Source organism: Hylobates moloch, unplaced genomic scaffold (genome assembly GCF_009828535.3).
Source record: "Hylobates moloch isolate HMO894 unplaced genomic scaffold, HMol_V3 SCAFFOLD_5, whole genome shotgun sequence".
Lineage (NCBI taxonomy): Eukaryota > Metazoa > Chordata > Mammalia > Primates > Hylobatidae > Hylobates > Hylobates moloch.
In genome coordinates this window covers 62,745,673-62,765,441 of record NW_026652280.1, presented here as the reverse complement: position 1 = coordinate 62,765,441, position 19,769 = coordinate 62,745,673, and the positions used below count along the sequence as shown (strand labels likewise).

General features: G+C 39.9%; 1 protein-coding gene across 7 annotated transcripts in view; it reads left to right on the top strand.

Annotated features, from left to right (window-relative positions):
• DLGAP1 (DLG associated protein 1) overlaps positions 1 to 19,769 on the top strand; it is a 993,959-nt gene that overhangs the window by 439,016 nt on the left and 535,174 nt on the right. The window lies entirely within an intron of this gene.

Here is a 19,769-nt window from a genome sequence, read left to right as displayed (position 1 = left end):
GGAACTCTGAACACACATTCTTCTTAGCCCATAAGGTCATTCTCAGAGTGTGCTTCAGTTAAGTTTCTGCTGTCAGGTGCATCTGCCATATATGATTTTCTTAACAAGTATTTATTGAGCACCTATTATTTGCCAGGCAGTATTCTAGCCCTAGGAATACAGTCATGAACAAGACAGACAAAAATATTTTCTTGGCTGAGGCGGGTGGATCACGAGGTCCAGAATTTGAGACCAGCCTGACCAACATGGTGAAACCCCATCTCTACTAAAAATACAAAAATTAACCGGGAGTGGTGGCACATGCCTGTGATACCAGCTACTTGGGAGGCTGAGGCAGGAGAATCGCTGGAACCCAGGAGGTGGACATTGCAGTGAGCCGAGATCGCGCCACTGCACTCCAGCCTGGGTGACAGAGCGAGACTCCGTCTCAAAAAATAATAATTTCTTAATGGAGTTTACATTCTAGTGGGAGGAGAAAGGCAATAAATAAAATGTGAGAAGGTGATCAATGCTGTAGAGAAAAGAATAAATCAAAACTGAAAGGAATGCCATGAGTGGAAGGAGGTTGCCAATTTAAATAGGGTCATCGTGGAGGGCCTTACTGAGAAGGTGACAAATGAGGAAAATCCTGAAGTAGGAGAGACAGTAGGCACACTTGAATTTAGGGGAAGAACCTGCCTGGTGAGAACAACAAGGACCAAGAATTCAATATTATTGGGAATTATGTCTACTAGGAAGACCACTGAAATTAGGAATTAGGAAACGTAGGCATGAGGGTGAGCTCCTGGTATATCCACCTGTGTGGGCATTAGCAAGTCACTTAGCATCTCTAGCATTCAGGTATAAAATACAAGGATGGGCCTGAGAAATGGAATCATTTTGGAGTTTCTTGCCCACTCAACTATTTGTTTAATAAAAATGGAGTCATTAAGAGGCCGTTAGATGGATGTGGAGGAAAGGGAACCCTTGGTGGGAAGGTAAATTAGTACAGCCGTTATGGAAAGCAATATGGAAGGTCCTCAAAAAATTAAAAATAGAAATACCAGCAGTCCCACTACTTGGTATATATTCAAAGGAAATGAAATCAGTGTATCAAAGCCATATCTGCACTTTCATGATTGTTGCAGCACTATTCATAATAGCCAAGATCTGGAATCAGCCTAAGCATCCATCAGTGGATAAATGAATAAAGAAAATATGGTATATATACATAGGGAATACTACTCAGCCTTAAGAATAAGAAAATCTTGTCATTTGCAACATGGATGAACCCACAGGACATTATGCTAAGTGAAATAAGCCAGGCACAGAAAGACAAATACTACATGATCTCACATGTGTAATCTAAAAAAAGTCAGACTCTTAGAAGCAGAGAGTAAAAGAGTGGTGACTATGGAGAAGGCGAGGTTTAGAGAAATGATGATCAAAAAATATAAAATTTTTGTTGATTGGGAGGAATAACTTCAAGAGCCCTATTGTCCAACATGGGAACTATTGTTAAAGTATTGTATACTTGGCCGGGCGCGGTGGCTCACGCTTGTAATCCCAGCACTTTGGGAGGCCGAGGCGGGCGGATCACGAGGTCAGGAGATCGAGACCACGGTGAAACCCCGTCTCTACTAAAAATACAAAAAAAAATTAGCTGGGCATGGTGGCGGGCGCCTGTAGTCCCAGCTACTCGGAGAGGCTGAGGCAGGAGAATGGCGTGAACCCGGGAGGCGGAACTTGCAGTGAGCCGAGATTGCGCTACTGCACTCCAGCCTGGGCGACAGAGCGAGACTCCATCTCAAAAAAATAAAAAAAAATAAAAATAAAGTATTGTATACTTAAAAAAAAATTAAGTAAAAGTGCTACTTGCTTGGAAAAAAACAAAGAGTTAGATGGCATTTAGCCCATTTAATTCACAAAGCAGGGAAATAATGTGATGCATTTAAGAAGACATCCCATCACAAATGCTTACAATAAAAGGTTCAGTGCTTAAATGTTAAACTTCAGTAGTCTGGAAAATGTAATTACACTGATGCCTCATTTCCTGAAACTGATCGGTGGGGTGTGACTAGATGTGATAAAGGTAAAAAGATGTGAGGATAACAGATTTCACTTTTTCTTTTAAGTTTTATTTTATTTTGTGTTGACATATTTGTACATATTTATGGAATAAGGTATGGTGTTTCAACACATGTATACATTGTATAATCAAGTCAGGGTGAGTAGCACTGTTCATATTAAGCAAGTTTCTATTTAGTTTGATCATTTCAACATTTGGCGTGATGTGCCCTGTGCCTGCTTTTTTAAAACTGAGATCAGATAATAACGGTTTTGCTGCCACCTGACTGCACAAGCAAGTTGGGAGACTGACACCCCCTCAGAGCAGAGCAAGATAATGCTGCTTTCCACATGTTACTTTTATGGTCTACTATGTGTTTTTGTATTTTTTTATATAAATATGCTTTGCATAGAGTCACAAATAAAAGTAATGAATAGCTATATAAATACAGAGAGACACTTCCCTGTATATTTACATATTTTGGGTAACCTATGTTGATTAAAATCCACAAGGCCTCAGATTGTTTTTGCAATATCAGCCCCTCATCTAGGAAAGGAAGAGCTAAGTTTTAGAATCTTCTCGACAACCTTGGGTTTGTTTCTAGATTTTTCTACTTGGTAGCACTTTACAGCCGTTTCTAGCAAAGAACCACACATTCTCTTTCTCCAGATTGAAATGTTTTTTCTTTTCTATTGAGGTAGGTGACACTGCAACTGATTGGTTATCAAGGGCCATTTGAGGAAGACATGCTACTTAAGCAAAACCATCTTGAAGGCACCACAAAGAATGGTTTTAAGGAGCAGCTTAAGTGAAGTAAATCAAATTCAAGGTCACTCATTACTCAAGCTCTCCCTAACACTGCTGAGCTGGAAAGCAAATTATCTGAGTCACCCTAATCTGAGGTGTTTTATCTGTTACATTTTGCTATCTCTCTGTTTTTGCAACAACAAAGTTCTAAGTTGATCTCAAATAAATTACAATTTTATATAACAAGGGAATCTGTATTAACATAAATGATCGAAATCACTTCTTCCTACAGAGAAGGGAAGGAGTATGAGGGAACTAACATTTTTTGCATCCTTACCATGCCCCAGATTCTAAGCTCACTAGGTAAGTGTGCCATCTCATTTAATTTCACTAGAGCGTATCATTATTCTTTTTTTTTTTTTGAGACGGAGTCTCGCCCTGTCACCCAGGCTGGAGTACATTAGCACAATCTTGGCTCACTGCAACCGCCTCCTCCCGGATTCAAATGATCCTCCTGCCTCAGCCTCTCAAGTAGCTGGGATTAGAAGCATGCACCACCACGCCCAGCTAATTTTTGTATTTTTAGTAGAGATGGGGTTTTGCCATGTTGGCCAGGCTAGTCTCAAACTCCTGGCCTCCAGTGATCCTCCCACCTCAGCCTCCCCAAAGTGCTGGGATTATAGGCATGAGCCACCACGCCAGACCACATTATTTCTATTTTTAAATAGGGAAGTGAGCCTCAGAGACATCACACAAATCATATGTTAGGATATATCAAAAACCTCCAAAATTTCTGTGCTTCTTCCTAAAAAGTATGCTGACTATCTAGTAACTTATCCTACTGCTGTTGTTAATATTCACCTGACATAAAACTTAAGAACAGCAGTGTGGCTGCAGTAGAGTCAGGGTAATCCAGGATGCAAGGAGCCTGTCTCTTCTCGTGCTCTCGACTTCTACATAGTGAGGTTATTCAGGCCGAGCCTCAGTTGGGGCTGAGCCACCACCTGTACAATTCCTATCTTAGTAACAGCAGCTAGTGCCTTGGAAAGGAATAATACTCTCAGGCTAAATCAGAAAGTCGCATGCCAATTTACAATTAATTTTGTGAGATATTCCAGGACAAAGACTGTGAAAAGGTTTTTGCATGTCTTTTATGATAACTAGTTTCACTGAATAGACTATTTCATAGCCCAGGAAGTCCCTGTGTGACCAAAGAATCAGAAATAGAAAATTTGGCACCACTAAAGGATAGTTTTCTACTTAACAGATTATGATGTGATCTCCTGATGATTTTTCCAATCTGGAGAACCAGAAATGATTGCTTATAGTCAGAGCTCCATCTGATAGATAGTGCTATAGAAAGAAAATTCCTATTCTCTCGACTCTTCTCTTTTTAACCCTTTGGTAACATCCAACCCCTAAGTACCTATGGCCTGTGTACCTGTTCGGTCTGTGAATTTTAAGTATTCCACCCTGAAAAGTGCAAAACCCCTTCTAAACTGGAGCAGAAGAATTTGGCTTCATTATACTTTTAATGTAGGCTTTGTAAAACCTTCTTGCTTCCTGCTCAGAATGATATTTTAGAATATGGATATCTCACACTGAAAAACCTAGACATCTGTATGACCCTTTTAGTGAAAAATCCAACAACTGACCCCTAGCATGGTTTCAACAGTTCAGAAGCCTTTTTCTAGCACTTCTTAAACTAAATTCAACTTAACCTAACTAGTGACTGTGCATGTTTGTGTGTGTAGATGACAGAGGTCAAGAGGAACCAACTTAAGAACCGTAGTCACCTTTTATAAATGAAAGCATTATTGCTGCCACAAGAACCTAACAACATTTTGTGATGTGATGCTGTTAATACTACAAGCCTGAAAAGAGTGGGGACTGTCTTGACACTGAGACTCACTTCCTGCAAAGAGAAAACAGATTCTGATTTAATTATCTTATGGCTGCCTATATTTGGCTATTTTAGAGATGAGACTGCTTTTATCATAACAAGAGATTGTTTCAGATCAAAGTAACTGTTTTTTAAAAATACCTTCAATATATTCACTTGGCTTTTAAAAATGTCAGTTTGAAGAATCCCTTAGCAGTCATGTAAAACAATTTTATATATATGTATATTTGATATTTATAAATTGTATATATATGGCTTGAATTATTTTCAAAACTTGGTAATTATCAGCAGAAAATAGAACTCAGATGGAAAACAGTAACCTTAGAAGGCAGAGATCTAAACTCTGGAAATTTATAATGTGTTTGTTCTGTTAAAAATGACAATGTTATTGTCCAAAAATAAAATGAAAAGGGCCTTTAGAGTCAGAAAACCAGGACTTGGATCAATTGCATGACCATGGGCCAGTGGCTTTACCACTCTGAAGAAATGTTGCCTCATTGGAAAAATGGTTATACAGGTTGAGTGTCCCTTATCTGAGATGCTTGGGACTATAAGTGCTTCAGATTTCAGATTTTTTTGGATTTTGGAGTATTTGCATTCCACTTACCAGATCAGCATCCCAATTCTGAAAATCCAAAATCTGAAAATTTTTGTGTACTGATGTGACACTCAAAAAAAAATGCTCATTGGAGTATTTTGGATTTCAGATTTTTGGATTTGGGATACTCAACCTGTAATAGCAGTACTCACCTCTTTGAGTTCTTGCATGTTTCAAGTGAGCCATGGGTATGAAATACTGAGCGTAGAGTGCACACACATGAGCTTGGACAGGGTCTCTCCCCCTGTGCACACTCAAGGCCTCAGACACTCTTTTTGTTTTACTTCCTCCACTTGTCTTTTCACTGCTAAATCCCTAGAACCTAAAATAGTGCTTGCCACTTTATAAGTTCACAAGAAGTACTTGTAGGAGGCAGGAGGACAGAGGGCAAGTAGGTGGGTTCTTGTTTTGTCTGAGTTCCCCAGTATCCGAGTCTCCTGCTCTCTGCCTGGTCCCTTCATATTGATGACTTGGTAGCACTGCCTGCCTAAGAACTTGGTTTCTGTTTCACTCCTGGATTACTGTTTCATGAGTCAACCATCTGGCTCTCAAACACCACAGCTCCCCAGCAAGCCCATCACCTTCCCAGGTAAAGTCCATGCTCCTTAGAAGACACTCTCATCTCTAAATCTGGCCAGTGTGCCCTTTGATTAGGCACAGCTATACTATGTAAAGGCACAGGGTGTCATTGTCATCATAGTCAGAAAAAGTGAGGGTTGCAGACGGTGGTTGTCGTTAGTAGTCTTTACCAAATATTTCTCCCTGCTTTCTGGGTACATAAAAGAATTGCACTCCCCTGACCCCTTCTAGACAGATATGACCATGTGAGTTGCTTTAACACCAGCTTGTGAGCATGAACAGACATGTCACTCCGAGCATAAGTGTTAAGAGGGGAATTTGCCATGTTCCCTTTGCCTGTCTTGTTGAACTCGGAAGCCAGTTTCCGTGAAAAAGCGTTAGTATCACCATTGTGGGGATAGCACTCCCTTGATCCAGATCAGGAACATGGGGTTCTTCCCAGCTGAACATGGTGTTCACTTCCTATTTAGGCCTCACCAGGAAAGTGTGGATTCTACAAGGATGGGAGATCAGGGGTCCATTCTCAGAAGCTCCAGACTGAAGTGCAACATGACCTTCAAGTCCTGATATTGAGAATCTTTCTGATGCCAATACTTTATCTTTGACAAGTCATTCATGTATGATTTAAGAAAAGAGCTGAACAATTAATAAGTAGGATGATATTTGTATATACTATCTCAGAGATTACCAAAGAGAGGAGTTTTAATTTGACTTCCAAAGTTTGAGTTGGAATTTTACACTTCTAAATTAGATTTAATAATTTTTCAAAGCTTTAGAAATAATAGGAAATTTACCAAGACCAGAAACCTCAAGTCAATTACATCAAGATAAATGCCAATGATAGAGGGGAAGAAAAATACATAAGCTTTACAAAAAACAGACACTTTAACACAGAGATACCCACACAGACATGTGATCCATATGTAAACCTTTTCTACTAAGCAAAATAGAAACCAAAAATTTTTTTAATTACGTTAATAAATGAAAAGAAAAACCAGATTCAATGCTAGGCCATTCCAGTTTTGCTACAGCCTGTGTCTCCTAAATAGCTTCAGGTGACTTCTGTGGTCTTCCATCTCCTATTTGAAAAGCATGTTGTTGAACTAGATGACACCTACAGCCATGGAATTCAGAAGCCTATTGTCACTTTAAGGTGAGTGGGAACACATTTTGTTCTAGCAAGAAGACCAATTTAAACTAAACTGGAACATTTTGAAAAAAATAAGCTTATTGATTCACTTATGCCTGACTCCTTCAAAACATCTTTTCAGTTAGGTTATGACAAGAGACATAAAAATAAAGTTAATAATAACATTGAATGCAAAAATTAGGTTCCAAGAAAGTACAAGAATGCGAATACACTTGCTGAAAGGGAAAACACAGCTGTGATTACATGTCAAATATGGCTGTAAGTTTCTTGAAAGTCAAAGTCAATGCAAAAAAGTTTACCCATGACAGTTGTATAGCTTTTAGGAAAGCCCAAAGTTTTCCTAGTGTTAAAAGCCTTTAAAAAAGACTCTCCATATAATACATTTTTAAAAAGAAAAGAAAGGAGAAAAAGAAAGAAAACTTAAAGAAAAAAATAAGCAATGTCTCTGAATAGGCAATTCACAGAAAGAGAAACCTAAATGGGTAATAAATATTAAAAGATACCCAAACACTTTCAAAATTAGGAAGATACTAATTAAATCATTGATAAAGTGTCAGTCTATAATCATCAGATTGACAAAAACTAAAAAGTTGCATAACATCAAATGCTGGTGAAGATATATAGAAATGGAATCCCTGATACCTTGCTGGTGAGAATATAATCTAATAGAGCTATTTGGGAAAATAATCTCACTGAGTTTGCTGACATTTAGTATAGATACACCCAACAATCCAACACTTCTACTGCTAAATATACCCTCCACAAATCACTCAGGTGCTCAAGGATAAGGTGTGTTCATGTTCATGGTAGAGCTATTACTGTTAGTAGACTTACCAATGTATGAATAGCATGGCATATGATGGAATGTAAAAATCAATCACTTAGACTTATATGTAGCATCATGAGTATATCTTTAAAAACAGTGTTGAATAAGAAAAGTTAGAAAGATACTTATGCCACACTATCATCTATGTAAATTAAGCACAATGAATGCTAAAATTTTTCACATCTTCTGTGTGTGTGTGTGTGTGTGTGTGTGTGTGTGTGTGTAAAAGGTAGAATGGATGAACATATATTATAAATATTATATATTTCATATATATATTATAAAAGCTGACTGGTTGGAGGGGGCTGTGAGATTAGAGACAGAAGATAATAGAGAACAAAGTAAAACCAAAGTAAATGAAACAAAATAGAAGCATTCTGTGGATTGATGATGATAAAATGTCATGCAGTTCACAATCATCTTAAATTTTCTTATCTAAAGTTCATATTTAAAAAATTTTTCTGAATATTTATAAGTTGAGGAAAAAACAAAATTAAGAACATGTGAACAATACTATAAAAACACCAACCCTATTTGAGAGCCTTCATGAAAGCTCAGCTTGAGTCTCATACAATGTGAACTTACAGTAGTTTTAAAGAATTAACTCTTTCTCACTTGGGGACAGAAAATGTAATAACACCTCCTTACAGTTACTGCAGTTGAGGACAGAACTCATTCATAAGAGTTCTGTGTTAGTCTGTTCTTGTGTTGCTATAAAGAAATACCTGAGAGGCTGGGCACAGTGGCTCAAGCCTGTAATCCCGCCACTTTGGGAGGCTGAGACAGGCAGATCACCTTAGGTCAGGAGTTTGAGACCAGCCTGGCCAACACAGGGAATCCCTATCTCTACTAAAAATACAAAAATTAGCCTGGCGTGGTGGCCCATACCTGTAATCCTAGCTACTCAGGAGGCTGAGGCAGGAGAATTGCTTGAATCCGGGAGGCAGAGGTTGTAGTGAGCCAAGATCGCGCCATTGCACTCCAGACTGGGCGACAGAGCAAGACTCGGTCTCAAAAAAAGAAAAAAAGAAAGAAAAAGAAAAGAAAAGAAATACCTGAGACTGGGCAACTTTACAAAGAAGAGGAGTTTAATTCTGTTGAGGTTCTGGAGGCTGTACAAGCACGGCACCAGCATCTGCTTGGCTTCTGGGGAGACCTCAGGGAGTTTTTACTTGTGGCAGAAGGTGAAGCAAGAGCAGACATGTCACACGGCAAAAGCAGGAGCAAGAGAGAAAGAGAGACAACGGGAGATACCACACACTTTTAACCAACCAGCTCTCACAAGAAATCACTCACTGTGGTGAGGACAGCCCCAGGCTATGAAGGATTTGCCCTGGTGACCCAAGTACCTCCCACCAGGTGTAACTGCTCAATGGATTCTCCTTGCCCGCTGCCTAGACAGAGCTGGTTTATCAAGACAGGGGAATTGCAATAAAGAAAGAGAAATTCACGCAGAGCCGCCTGTACAGGAGACTGGAGTTTTATTATTACTCAAATCAGTCTCCCCCAAAACTTGGGGATCGGAGTTTTTAAGGATAATTTGGCAAGTAGGGGCTCAGGAAGTGGGGAGTGCTGATTGCTTGGGTTGGAGATAAAATCATAAGGCATCGAAGTGAGTTTTTCTTGCTGTCTACTATTCATGGGTGGGATTGCAGAGCTGGTTGAGCCAGATTACAAGTCTGGGTGGCGTCAGCTGGTCCATCAGAACAGAACGCAGGGTCGCAAAATATCTCAAGCACTGATCTTAGGTTTTACAACAGTAATTTTATTCCCAGGAGCAATTTGGGGAGGTTCAGACTCTTGCAACCAGAGACTGTGTGGCTCCTAACTGTAATTTCTAATCTTGTAACTAATTTGTTAGTCCTATAAAGGCAGACTGGTCCCCAGGTAAGAAGGGGGTTTATTATCATCTTTGTTTCAAAGTTAAACTATGAACTAAATTCCTTCCCAAGGTTAGTTTAGCCTACATCCAGGAATAAACAAGGACAGCTGAGAGATTAGAAGCAAGATGGAGTTGGTTAGGTCAGGTCTCTTTCACTGTCATAATTCCCTCAGTTATAATTTTTGCAAAGGCGGTTTCACAGGCTCTACCTCCAACACCAAGGATTATATTTCAACATGCGATTTAGTGGAGACGTATATCCAAACTACATCAAGTCCTAATTTATATGAGGTCCTCCTCCCCAGCTCAGGACCTGGCACATAACGGTACTCAAGAAGTCTGTAGAATGAATGAATTAACATTTTAAAAGCATAGAATTATTATTCATATAGCTAAACCTTGGGACGATAAACCAAAAATAAAATTCAAAGGCCCCACACAACCATCTGAATGGACTTCCTCCTCAGCCAGGTACTCTAAAATTTAACCTGAAAGACTGGTTCAGGCCATGACAGGACGTGGGGGGTTGGACATGCCTCACAATACCCCTCCAGCATTAACATCAACACAGACCTTAAGTCTAGTGAGAAACATTTACAGTCTATTCTCTCTGAAGCCTGCCAATTGCCAATCAGAATATGTTTAAATCTACATAAAAGGTGAGTTGTCCCACCCTTCCAGATCAAACCAATGTAAATCTTACATGTATTGATGGATGCATTATGTCTCCCTGAAATATATTAAATTATATGCCCTTTATAGGTCATAGAATTTGCTCTTGGTGAAATTTCAGGTTTTGGGAGAGAAGGGTGCGTGTGTGTGTGTGTGCGTATGTGTGTGTGTGCGCGTGCGCGCGCCTATGTGTCTCCTTTCCTAGATTCCCTGGACAGGCATAGCCAGGGACCCTGGTTAAAAATTGATCCTGCAACACAGAAGAAGTTGCTACTTAATAATCTAGTTAAATGATATATTCTAATGATTAGAACAAAATATTTTAATCATTAGAACAAAAAATTCCCCCAAACAACCTGACTATCCTAAGGTACAGAAACAAATTGGTGAGGTGCCAATAAGTTATATTTGCCTTATATGGACAGAATATTCTTCCCCAAAGATATTGAAGAGTTATAAAGGCAAGTCTGGAAAATACACATTTGCATAATGAAAACTAAAAGGACTTTTCATTTTAAGAAAAGACTCTTTTGCATAAAAAATTATATCTTGTAAATATATGAAAATATGTATTTATAAGCTTTTAATCAGATAAATCTTAAGCGACAGAAGTGTTTATAGGTTAAGTGTTAGAATCTATTTTGGTATGAAGACCACTGAGAAAAGAAGATAAAGCATCTTTGAAATTAACCATATAAGCCCCTGGATAAAATAGATTCTAATTTATATAACTTTATAAAGTAAGCGGCATCTTCTAATGCATAATGTCGGGAAAATGTCTTTGTGATTAGATAGCTGGCTGCAAGATGAGCATGCCCAGACACTCAGAGGAAGAGGAATTGGATCATTAGGTGGAGCAGAATAGACTGTGCTCAGAAATGACCTTCCCAAGAATTTTAGATGTTGATTACTGTAGTTGAAAGAGCTCCAAGCAGGAAGGGTCATTAATTTTGGAAAAATTCAGTCAATGATTTTTTTCACTTCTTTCAGCTGCTTCACACAGACTAATTATTTCCTTTTTAAAGCCGTGAGTTTTTCTGTCAAATTCTTATGTAGTAGAATGATAGCCCTTTCCAAGTGAGTGGGGAACCCTCACTTATTGAACCTTGATCCCCCGAATCGGAATCCCTTTTCTATCTTTCCCCTCTACTTTGCTGTAAAGCTTAAATTCAGAATTTGAATAATTAAATCTAATGACGAAGTCATAATACAGATATCTAGGCTGGAAGTTCTTCTGCTCTGAGTGGTTTATTATTATAATTCTGTATTTGTCTTCAGCCTTATTTAAATCCCTTCTGATGGAGTTTAAATCCACTACTTATCATTCTTCCATCCTAATAACCACTCATTTATTCATTTGACAAATATTTCTTAAATGTCCTTTATATGCAGGTTACATGGGAAGTACTCACTCCTAAATATTTTGTTATTTAAACTTGCCAGTTTTAGTGGATGCTGTAGTTGACGACCCAGATACTCCTTCAGAGCCAAGGTACTCGTTCTGCCAGCTGCTGGAATTGGTGGCACCTGATGGCTCTCAGCTGTATCCCCTCTGGAAAATTGCCTTTGGCCAAAGGGAGCTGCCTCACACGAGGTCATGCTTCCTCCCTGGGCAGCCCACATCCAATGTCTGGCCACTGAGGGGAATACAAAGACTCATCCCCACTGCTTCAGTTTGGGCCAGTTCTGAAGGGCATCCCAGCTCGGGTCTCCAGCATGCCCCTCCCACCCGATCCTTCTTCCTTCACTGCTATCACAGTGGTTTTGCCCAGAGCACACCCCAGTGGAACTCCCCACAGATCTCCATCTCACAATCAAACCTCCATGGAAGCAAACCTAAGTCAGAGTAAACCACAGCATCACTTGTCATAGCCAATCTTCACAGTCGCTGCTGTTTCTATTAATATAATCATTGTTAGTATCCAGAGAAACAATGGATATTTTGGTTGCCAAAATATCCATTGCTTATCAGATGCCAGGCATCCAAAAACAAAACAAAATCTCTGACATTTTCCCTCAAAACTTTGCAACCTAACTTAAGGCATGTGAGTGATTCTCTGCATCCAGGTTATACTTAAAGAGAGTAATAAGATTAATGCTCTCTGCTGGTATCTTTTGAAAAGCAAACTGAATCATTAACTGGTCCAACCAAAGGTTGCCAATTGATGCCTTCTCCATTGACCAACTTTCTGGAAAAAAAAAAAAAGTATACCCCATTAGGCTTTAGGTAGACTTACTGGTAGATTTCACTAATCAGCAAAGCAAACATTGATAACTGGCAAACCATTCACCTGGGAGTCTTTGTTTGTATTATGCAAATGAACTATTTCCTCTCATCTCAGCTGTATTCTGCTTACTTATAGTGAAGTTTAAGGCTGGGCCAGGAGAGGGTGAGAGAGCTCCACCCTGGAGGGCCTTTGCAAGATAACAGCAGTTTCGGCAGCGGCACTCTGCTTTATTTGTAAGCTATTGCTACGTAAGGTTTCCAGAAATCGTTTACTGATGTTTATTTGTTTGGGGGCATTTTTGGGGGTATGTGCTTGAGGCAAATGAATAAAAATCTAATATCTTTTTCTGTGGTAGAAAATTAAAGACTTTCTTTAACTTTTTTGTTAGAAATAATTATTTTATTTATGCTGAACTCCAGGGAAAACAGGATATGAAGTCCCAAAACATTTCTGCTTTCTGAGTATTTAATTCAGTTTATCAAATATTTATTGAGCATCAAATCTGTATGAGGATTCTACATACTTGGGGTACACCAGTGAAGAAAACAGACACAAGCCCTGCCCTGAGTTCTACTTTCTTTGCTCTACTACCCTGTGGGAGAGAGAAGGAGGAGTGAAGGAAGGATGCAGAGATGATGTGCAACGTATTTCCAGGTTTTCTGCACAGGCCTGCTTTTAATTATTCTGTCCTGTTCTCAGAACACATAACTCACTTATTTCCTTAGATTATATGGTCACTTATTTTGACTACTCAAACGTGATCTTTGGTGTAAATAAGACTGAAAATTCTCACCTCTTATTCATCTGAAAATATTGCTGGGGAGATGAGGGGCTGAAAGGTGAAGGGAGGGAACTGGTATTTGTTGAGCATTTAGTATACTCCACGTGCTTTACATGACATGCATTTAATCTGCACAGTCAATCTACAAGTTGGATATGACTTTTATCCCTACTTTATGTATGAGAAAACTGAGACTGAGAGGTTGACTAAATAACTTTGCAGAGATCACATAGGAAGTAAGGCATTGACCCTGAACTGAGCTCAGGGCCCCTGCCTTCTCTCTTGCGGTGCTGACTCCGCTGGAGCCTCACAGGTGGAAGTATCACACTTATGGTCTACCAAACTTGTCAGCATACCTAGAGCTTGAGAAAGAATTTTTTTAATTCAATGAACACTTATGCAGGTCTTGAAACCAGTGTGCTTTAAAATGAACTTGAGCAATAGAGCTTCCTGGGCCTAAGAAATTCAGAAGAAAAGTATTGCAAAGATTTGTGTAACGGTTAAGCCTTCCTTCATGATGATAGCCACAAACCTCCCCAGAGGTAATCTGTTGTGGCTCAGATTCTTCTACAGAAGCATCTCCCAAAGAATGTACACAAGGTTTTCTGTGCATCCTACCCATCCAGCCACTTCTCTCCCATGTATCTTTGAACTGGGAACAATTCCACACTTAAATAGGGAAGTGTGACGAGAAAAGACTGATGATAACAGGTAAGGCCGCTCACCAGCGGCTGCCTTGGTGGTCTGGGAAACTTGTTTTGGAGAAGTTATTTGAACTAGTAATTTATTTATATTAAAAATGAACAACTCTGAAGACCACTGTAGATTTATATTGCTTTTATATTTTAAATTTTTTTGTTCTTACTCCTATATAAAATTTAAGGCTAAGTATCTGTCTCTAGGGAAAAGAAGTTATTCAGTCATACTGGAGAGGAGTATGAAAGGGAGGGCTTGAACCGTAGTTAGTCAGATACTTAAATCTGCTGATAGCATGTGTTCATTACTCTTCAGTCTTAAAGTTGGAAAATTAATGAATTTTCTGAAGCCAAAGGAAGGAGAACTTTTGTTTTTCATGGGAGAATTAAAATATTAACATCTATACAATATTATTTGTTTACCTTTATATATCTTATTTGTTCCACAAAGAATTTGGGGTGGCTTATAAGAATTGTTAGCTCAACAGTGGGATAGATTGATGGATGGAGATATAAATAAAAATTAGTATCATTGTATGATTTTTGTTATAGTATGCTATGCAATTATTGACATTAAGCCGATATTCCTAAAAGCAGAAGCAAAGAGGAATACTGTATATTATGTCACTCATATTTTGTCCTGAAAGAATAAAATTCTTCAGTGAAGCAAAGATTTTCCTGACACTTAGGTCTGACAAGGACGTTTTTTCTGATATGTCATGGCCAGTGTTTTTCGATGACATTCTGACAAAAAAGTGAAGGCAGGTGTCATGGGAAACTTTTTAAAATTTTCCCTAAAAGCAAGCTGAGGATATAATGACCAAGTCCAACTCAGTGGAAGCAATGTTCTGGATAAATTAGAAAGTGTGTGGTCAACATACACAGCTTGCTAGTAGTCTACCTTAACTTCCAGAGTAAGGATACCAAAATCATAGCCTGTGGCCCAGCAGCTTCCTCACCCCAACTTAGGGTGTGTGGATCCATCATAGAACTCTTTTCTGCTTAGACCAAACTGGGCTCCGATCCATTTCAAAACAGTGCTCTTGGTCTTCACTACCAATTGATTAGAGATGGCAAAAACTGAAGCTTATTTTTCATCATGGACAGAACCCTCTAGGGTGTCAATATGCACTTCAAGAGACAGCACAGGCCTCTGAAGTTATACACACCATTATCTGTGTAGATCTCTCTGTTTTTCCAGTGTGGGACTTCAGAGCTTTCAATCCACGAAAGAGTCACCATCAGGAATGCATTGACCACACGTCCTTTAAACACTTTTTCTTTAATATTTCTGTCAAGAGCGTTCACTGAAAGGTGAGCAGCAAACAGTTCAAAGGCATCTTCTAGCAAGAGTCTGGGCCCAGTGTTCTGTGCTGTTAATCAAAGGCAGGGCCGTAGGAACTAAAAGATCAAAGCACACCATCCACCGACACACTCTTTAGAACTTAGAGCCTCTCTCAGGCTAGCACCTGGCATCCACCTGCACCTGGTGAGGTTGGGGTAGAACCTCTGCAGGGCCCATCAAAAATTCTTCTGCAATGTCTACTGGGTGCCAGAAAATGAGGATACGGTGTTGAACAGGTCCTTGTCCAGAATGGCCCTAGTCTAATATTTACACTATAATTAATTACTATTTGGGTCTTTTGTTTGTATTTATTTATTTTTATTAGTATACAGCAGTTGCATGTATTTTGGGGGGATATGTGATATTTTGATACCTGCATACAATGTGTAATGACCAAATCAGAGTAATTGAGATATTATCACCCTAAACATTTATCTTTTCTTTGTGTTGGGGACCTTACAGTTCTTTGCTTCTAGCTACTTTGAAGTGTACAATAAATTTTTGTTAACTATAATTTCCCTAGTATTCTGTCAAAGACTAGAACACGTTCCTTTTATCTGACTGTACTTTCGTACCCCTTGACCAACATCTCTTCACCCCCACTAATCACTATGTTTGTTATTTGCTGTGAAGGATAAGGATGCCTGGACTTGTCCTTAAAAGTTGGCTAAGTAGGTCGAGGTGGGCAGATCACAAGGTCAAGAGATTGAGACCATCTGGCCAACATGGTGAAACCCTGTCTTTACAAAAAATACAGAAATTAGCTGGGCGTGGTGGCACACGCCTGTAATTCCAGCTACTCAGGAGGCTGAGGCAGGAGTATCGCTTGAACCTGGGAGGTGGAGGTTGCAGTGAGTCCAGATCATGCCACTCTGCTCCAGCCTGGGCAACAAGAGCAAGACTCCATCTCAAAAAAAAAAAAAAAAAAAAGTGGGCTAAGTATCTTCCAGAACACAAATAAAAGAATAAACATGTTTCCGAAATTCTCACCAAGTATACCAAGTATACAGTATTGATTTTCATAGTCTCTTACAGATTGATAATCATCTTATTAGTTTAGGAATAAATAAATATATTGTTTATATTATGAACAGATCTCTATTTATCTTGCCAGCTTAGGACTATAGAAATATGTTCGTTATGACTTTGGTCATAAAATGGTTTTTTGGTGGAATTCAGAGAATAGATTACTCAGACAATCATCACAGGTAGATTCATTGAAGTTACTTTTAAATATTTAATAGTTACCATCAGATAAATCCACAAATGGACAACTTTTAAGAAATTCAGTGTTTCATAATTTTACGATTGTTAGAAGCATCCTATTGCAATGGGGACAAAAGTGTGTGATGGCTGTCATCTGGTGCTTTCTGTTTCTCCAAGAAGTATGAGAAACCTGCACTGAAAAGGAAAAAGAAATGCCAGAGAGTTGAGGAGAATGGAGCATATAGAAATTATTATTGTGATTTGTCCTCTTTACACAAAAACAGAGAAAGCCTCTGACAACTGCCTACATTGACTAATTTAGTGCTTGAAACTTTTAACCACAAACAGATATCCAAAGTGCACTACCCATTTGAAAGGAAGACTAGGGTCAGACTGTCTGGATTTGGATCCAACTCCTTCACTTACTAACTGTGTGGACCTGGGCACAGATCAGTTTCCTTGCCTGTGTGAGGGAAATCCTGTGCCTCAGTTTCCTTATCTCTATATTGAGGTTAGTAATAGTCCTTACCTTAGAGAGGTCTTTTAAATATTAAATGATTGCATATGTAAATGCTTATAATAGTACCTGGTAAACAATAAGCAAGCATTAGCAATCATGATTTGAGGCACCCCAACAGCACAAGACACACTAGAGCTAAAATGAACATTCAGAATAAATGACCCCAATGGAAACAGAAAGAATTTTTTTTAAATAAGAAAACTTTTAGAAACTACAGCTTTAATATTACTAAATTAGTTTTCACAGAACATTGAGAGGATATTGCAGTCACAATATAAGAATATAAACAGGGTCTGGCCTGGTGGCTCACACCTGTAATCCCAGCACTTTGGGAGGATGAGGCAGGAGGATCGCTTGAGCTGAGGAGTTCAAGACCAGCCTGAGCAACATAATGAGACCCCCTGTCTCTATAAAATAAATTATTTTTAATTAGCTGGCCATGATGGCGCATGCCTATGGGCCCAGCTACTCAGGTGGCTGAGGCAGGAGGATCCCTTGACCCCATGAGGTCGAGGCCACAATGAACCGTGATCATGCCACTGCACTCCAGCCTGGGTAACAGAGTGAGACCCTGTCTCAAAAAAAAAAAAAAAAGAACAGGAGCAATCTGTTAACAAGGTAGTCAAAGAAAATTTACAGAATAAAAAGAAAAGGACAAATGTCAAATACATAGACCAGTTTAAAGGACCCACAGCAGACAGCCTGCTGCTCAGCAAGACCAGCTTTCTCTTCCTCTTGTGCCACAGCCAGACTGCACTTCCCAGGCCCCCTTTGGAGCTTGGGATAGCCAGTGGAACCTGAAAAGGAATATGTCTCATGCCCAGGCCTGGCTGCTGAAACTCTCCGCAGTGCCATTCCGTGTTGTGAGGCTATGGTGCAGTTATACAGTGGCAGATGTTTTTGCAGTGGCTGGGGGATTCTTTGTGTGAAAGTGGCAGAGTGGGGGCTGGCAGGTGGGCAGAGGTGTCAGTGAGAACCATCAGTGCTGCTCTGAGGAGCCTGAACTTTGCTTTGGGGCCTTGGGAATCCACTAAACTGTGTGCTATGTGTAGACAGGGGTATAACAAGCAGATGTGCATTTCAGAACATTCACTCCCTTGGCTGGGGGAGGATACTGAAGAGGCCAGGAAAGGTGGGCATGGCGCTGAGGCTGGAAGCAGTTAGGAGGTTTTGGTAATTACCAGGTGGAAAGGGATCGGGCTTGAATTCAAGCAGTGTTAGCGGGATGAAAGGGAGAGATAGATGCCCAAGGACATTGTAGAGTCAACTGTTCTGTTGGGTGTGGGGAGCTGAGATGCCACAATAAGAAATAAATGTGGATACAAGTGTCATCACATTTGGGGATGCATCATGACTTTGGGTGCTTATACTCATGGCTGTTATTTTCTCTGAGAAGTTAGAAGATTTTTTTAAAATTTGTTTGGTTTTGTGTTGTTGTTGTTGTTGTTGGTGGTGGTGGTGGTGGTGGTGTTTGAGACAGGGTCATGTTCACACCACTGAACTCACCCAGGATGGAGTTCAGTGGTGTGATCATGGCTCTCTGCAGGCTTGACCTCCTAGGCTCAAAGGAACTTCTCACCTCAGCCTCCCAAGTAGCTGGGACTACAGGTGTGCACTACCACATCCAGCTAATTTTTTTATTTTTTATTTTTTTGGTAGAGACAAGGTTTCACTATGTTGCCCGGGCTGGTCTTGAACTCCTGAGCTCAAGCAACCCTCCTGCCTCAGCCTCCCAAAGTGCTGGGATTACAGACATGAGCCACCATGCCCAGCCCAGAGGACTGTTATCAGCACCCTCTCCACTGCCACATTCTATACTCTATCCATCTCAAACTATTGGCTATTTCATTTATTGCTGCCCCTGTAGGTACTATTGCTCTGTCTGAAATATGCACATCCCCTTGACAATCCAGAAAGTTTCTAAACAGCCTTTTACCTACATCAAGTCTTCTGGGAAGGCTTCTCTCACTTCAGTAAAGCCTGGCTGCACCCCCTTTGAGCCTTTTCTCTCCCATGCCCTCTCCCTTCTGGTGGCATTTGTAAAAGTGGGGTCACCATGCTCACGACCTCTTTACAACTAGACAGAGAGCATCTGATGGCAGGCAAGGATTTTTTTTTTTTTTTTTTTTTTGAGACGGAGTCTTGCTCTGTCTCCCAGGCTAGAGTGCAATGACGCGATCTCGGCTCACTACAACCTCCACCTCCCGGGTTCGAGTGGTTCTCCTGCCTCAGCCTCCCAAGTAGCTGGGATTACAGGGGCACATCATCACGACTGGCTAATTTTTGTATTTTTAGTTGAGATAGGATTTCACCATGTTGGTCAGGCTGGTCTCAAACTTCTGACCTCAGGTGATCCACTTGCCTCTGCCTCCCAAAGTGCTGGGATTACGGGTGTGAGCCACTGTGCCTGGCCAGAGAGATTTTTTTTTTTTTTTCATCCTGTGTTTCCGATGACTAGTCAAGGGCCTATGATAAATAGGTGCTCAGCAGACATTTGATGAATAAGGTAATTCATTAATGAGAATAAGGGACAGGAAAAAGATGTGGATATTGAAGTAGTAGCATCCCCACCTCCATTCTTATGAGAATA